This window comes from Trachymyrmex cornetzi, unplaced genomic scaffold (genome assembly GCF_001594075.2).
Source record: "Trachymyrmex cornetzi isolate Tcor2-1 unplaced genomic scaffold, Tcor1.1 scaffold74, whole genome shotgun sequence".
Lineage (NCBI taxonomy): Eukaryota > Metazoa > Arthropoda > Insecta > Hymenoptera > Formicidae > Trachymyrmex > Trachymyrmex cornetzi.
In genome coordinates this window covers 338,944-344,312 of record NW_017300070.1, presented here as the reverse complement: position 1 = coordinate 344,312, position 5,369 = coordinate 338,944, and positions in this window count along the sequence as shown.

Genomic DNA, 5,369 nt, shown 5'->3' with positions numbered 1-5,369 from the left:
AGATGGTCCCTTGTCAAATAAAATTAATTAAATTTTCAACGGATCCTTTAATAAATAAAGTCGTTGCCATATAACGTAATTTTGTTTATGATTGATATTATTGGTCAGAGGAGAAATCGTCAGCAGGAAAATTAATGAGAAAAGCGGGACTTGCTTAGAGACATGCGAGATCGTGAGGTAAAGAGTTTTAGGTGATAGTTAAAAATTATGTGAGAGGGTTCCACTTAATGTGCAATTAAATTGTGGGATTTGAAACTCTCAACAATGAGCAAATAAAGAACGGCCCTGTTCTATCGGTGCGGGCATGAAATCGCCGTGCGATCTGTATTTCTTGATAACAATCGAACACGAACGGCGCTTCACGAAAGACGTTCGTGCCCGCCGTGTACGTACTAATCGTCGAAACTCCATGCCAGCTGTCTACGGAACTATTAATTTATCTTGGGAGAGAACCGCTAATTCATACTCCGCAAAGTGAATCCTGGATATTTACGTTTCAGATGCGTGGCACTCACGTTATACCCGTCTGAAACCGATTATTCCATGCTGTCATCGAGGATCCTCTTCGGAGAATCGAAGAATTCTTTATAAATCGCAATTATACAAAAATGAATTCAATCACAATGATATGGCCACATTTTGCGAATTTTAAAAACATTATATTTATCAATTATTGGTTTATTCTTTAATTTTTCAATATCGACTCATCGGATGCTCGAAAGGATATAGAAATTCTCGAATTGTTCAGTTTCTTTGTTCCAAATTTTTTTATACATAGTTTAATATTTCTTTATTAAATAGTGCAGCGTAGCGAACTACTACTATAGCATATATAAAAAGAGACAGTATATATCCTTCTTTTTCAATTTTATTTTAATAAAATTATTTGTGAGCATATTCTATTATAGAATATCTAGGGCGCGCGCGCGAAAATCAAAAGTACTTAAAAATACTTCAAAAATACTAATTTTAAAAAGTTGTAACATATCATATTTTTCACAGAGTTCTTTAAATAATTTTTCAAATAGATGTTTTGCTGCACTACTTATAAATTATATTAATTGTAAAGGGTTTGTTTCGAATTTTCTTCGATCTTAATATACTTTTCAACTGTAATATATACAATATAAATAAAACTATTTGCCTACTAGGAAATAGGAAGTTAAAAAATTGCGACTGACAGATGGAGTCACGGCCTGGAAGGGTTTGTGCGCCCACGAATCGAGCTCTGCGTCCCTGGCAATCGTCGAAACTCCATGCTCCAGCTGTTATCCGAAGAAACTATTAATTTATTCTTTGCCGAGTGAGTCCTAAGTACGGTGTAAACGCGCTCGGAGGTACGAGATACGCGGTGTATAAGTGCCGATCGGTCGATTCGATACACGACGAAGAAGCGCACCATGAAGGAAGAGAGGAGGCGAAAGAGACAGAGAGAGAGAGAGAGAGAGAGAGGGGGGGAGAGAGAGAGAGAGAGAGAGAGAGAGAGAGAGACAGCTAGCAAACCGAAGAGGCGCGTTGTGTAGCTTGATTGCAGGGTGCCGCACGGTGTTTGCTTTATAAATCGTGCCTTGAACCACAAGAGAATAAGAGGAGAGTACGGATGCTGTGCTCGAAACGAAATATCTTTGTGCGAAGGCTGGCGAGTAAGTTAAAAGGGATGGAAAGAGAAAGAAAGAAGAAAAGAGAGCAGGGAGGGACTGTGCGATTGATATCATTCTGAAATTGGGTTATGATTTATTGAATTTTCAGGGCCAGTCCGAGCAGTGGAGAGTGTCCGATTGAATATTGTGCTACGTAAGACTCCAGATAAAGGATATTTTATTATTACAAATCACTGGGTTGCGCACCAAGATGATGCGCTAGAGAGTCGAAACGAAGCCGCGATCCCATTGATGCTTAAGGATGAAATTATTGACGATAGAAGATCAGTCTCTCACGAAAACAGGCTTCTGTAATGTTGGTTGTGTGTATATGATTCTTGAGTATTCAGTCAGTAAGAGAACGGTGACGACTGTCAATTCAAATTTGTACGGAAAACGGGGATAACTTTGTTTTTTACTACTCCAGATCGTGACTTACAATATAATTTTCTTTTTACTTAATGTTTCATAAATCCTCTAATTAGAACACTTATTTACGCTTTGATTAAAATTATTATATTTAATAAGATTATGATTATTAACTTTTATCACATGTATAATTTATGATACATATTAAGAATCAAGTGAAAAAATACGACTAAAACGTTCGTAAATTTAATTATATAATACATTTTTTTAGATTGCACAATTTTAATAATAAATTTACGTCAACAAAAAATACATTAAGAAACGCGTGAAACGGTACATATTAGGTATAAAAAAGCGTTACAACAAAAATAAATAGTTACTATTTTTATACCGATCGTTACGCATCGTTTACGTTATACAGTATTAATTTACATATTTTGACATGAACTCTATCTCATACAAATGGTTACTTTTATTTTTCTAAACTAGAATATTTATCTTGTTTTTTTAAAAGATCTCAACTCTATCATGGCTTACCTTAGCTTTTTGAAATAAGCGTTTTATCGCACATATTTATTACTGTAATGATAAGATATAAGATTTCTCCTCGCTGTTAATTCGCACATCGAAATCAAAAGCGCACAACGAGGCTTAGGAAATCCAATTCATAGAACAAATTTTTATTTTTTTCGCCATTTAGTTTGATATCGACGCGGCCCTGTTTCCACTTCGAGAGAGAGATACTTAGGTAATAATCCGATAATGATGGGCTCCGTTCGAACGGATTACTTTTTACTCGCTTATCACCGCGCGCGCGGAAAGAACCAGAACAAACACTCCAACGTGGAAGATGATGATGATGATAACTACGATGATGATGATGATGATGATGATGATGATGATGATCGTAACAATAATGAGCGGTTTTGCGCAACTAGCTCACTAGCGCGCGATAAGTGTGCGTATGTTCATGCGTAGGTAAACATATATTTTTCACCGACGAATAAAAATTCCGACGATAAGCATTTTCTCTGGACTCTTAATATATTTTCGCGATCGAATGATCGAATCAAACGATCAAATCTTGATAAAATTTAAATATAGATATAGACTATATAAAGCAATAATTATGAGTAGGTTGTAAATACAATGATAACGTTGTAAATCTCAGCAACTTTTATTAATGATAAGTCATGATAAAATAATAATTATGAAGATTTAATTTTAATATATTTTTTGTTTTATATTATAATAAAATTTAATTATATGTGTATGTATCGCTTACCTTTCTTAAATCTAGTATCTTTTTATTTTTTTACATAAATGATTTATTACAGAAAAAATAAACATGTACTTATTTATTGTATTGCTAATTGGGTTTTGCTTGACTTTGTAAATGTAACGTACAGAACATTTTCTGTATGTAGGTATTTTTTTATTTTCAACTATTTTAAGATCAAGTAAGAGGCTTATCATTCGCTTGCCAAAGATATTTATAACGTGAAAGTTCATAATTTCTCCTTCGTAAAACAAATTATATTTATCGAATTTTTTTCATCAGGCAGAAAACACGTATTTTGTGCATAAATTTTGCTAAAAATTTTTGAGTTTATTTAAGCGACAGAAAAAACGTGTCATCTAATTAATTTGCGTTTACATTGCTTAACAATTGTAACGATTTCACTTAATTTTTGTCGTTTACGTTTGATTTAGCCAGAAGCAAGTCGCTTCCGCAGATATTGATTGAGTGACGTATGTCCCAGCATTTATTAAACACCTGTACCGTCGTTTCGATGTGAAAGATGCCTTTTTAATCGGCTATATAACCACGCTGAATCCCACAAAAATCCCTGGTCTCTCGGTTGACTGCCACTGGTCTGCTTGGAGGTACCGCCCCCTTGTTTGAGAAACTAAGAGACGAGACATGCCTGCACGAGTGCCTTCTTTCCTCTCGTTCCTCTCCTCTCGTTATTCGTTCAACCTCTCTTTCCGCCGTCGATTCTCTTTCTCGCTTCCACGTTCTCTCTTCGCTTATCGTGTTGGAGAATGGGGTTCATCCGTTACTGCGTTCCCTCTTCGTTGTCCCCCTTTCTCTCGCGCAGCATCGTCTCTTTTGCGCGCATACAACCCTCTCGACCACCTTCCTCGTCGATGGAAGGTGTGCTTGGTTCGCGAGGTGGCCAGTAGTTAGCACTCCATTACACATGGTTACCTATCATCAGAGCACGCCAGCCACACGATTTGCTCTCCAGACTCCATGGATATTCATGGGTCGTAAGTAACGCGTTTCGTGGTCGTATCGTGCGGATGTGAGCGAGGTATATCGGCGACACGAATATCGGCTAACGATAATCGATCGCAGCAGGCGAAGCTATCAATGGCTCGTGTAGATTGCGATATATTGATAAAATAAAATGATGTTTTGTTAGAAATTGAAATACAGAAAATTTATATTTTCTGAGCCGTGATGTTTTATGCGATTTTTCAAAAAAATTTTGTTAGAAATTGAAATACAGAAAATTTATATTTTCTGAGCCGTGATGTTTTATGCGATTTTTTAAAGTGATTTCATCGAAATGTTGAAGGTCATGGAAGATTTATATTTAAATCAATATATGATTGGACAGATCTGTGTATATATTATGTAATTGCTTACGAGAACTCATTAGCTTAATTTCTTTTATATGCAATATTTACGGGATTTGTTATTTCGACCTCGCGGCTGGAATAATTAAGGCTCATCAAGATTTAACACCCAGCGCATCGAGAAGATATTTGCCCAAATTGCCACATAATTGCTCCACTCGACACGTTATGGTTATAATATAAATATAGGCTATTAGATATAATGGCTCTCTGCCTAATTAAAAATAATTGCACGGTATCATAGGTGGACGGGAATAAAAATATAACGAGATCTATTTGAATTAAAATTGATTAAAATTTGATTAAAATTGAAAATTATACGATTATGAAAGCCAAGTCAACCGCACGATTTCGGTGTCAAGTCGTGTTTTATCTCGAAAATGTAGCTAATTGCAAGTATTATTAACACTGCTGAATGACGTAACTTCCCGCGCCGCACTCGACTTATGGATATTCATGAGCAATAAGTGACATGAAGAATGTTGTTCTTTCAAGTCTTACGCCAAGTTCTTTAACGTTAACGCCGTAAATGAAATTCAGAGCGATAATTATCTGAGTATTTACATAAACGCGAAAAACTCATTCATATAACGTGTAATGATCTTAGGAAAAAATTTATATCAGTATATTCTTACACGTGAAGAAACGCATTACCCAATGCGTATATTATATGTAACTGATATAACTTAACAGTCGACAAAACTATCATCGTGG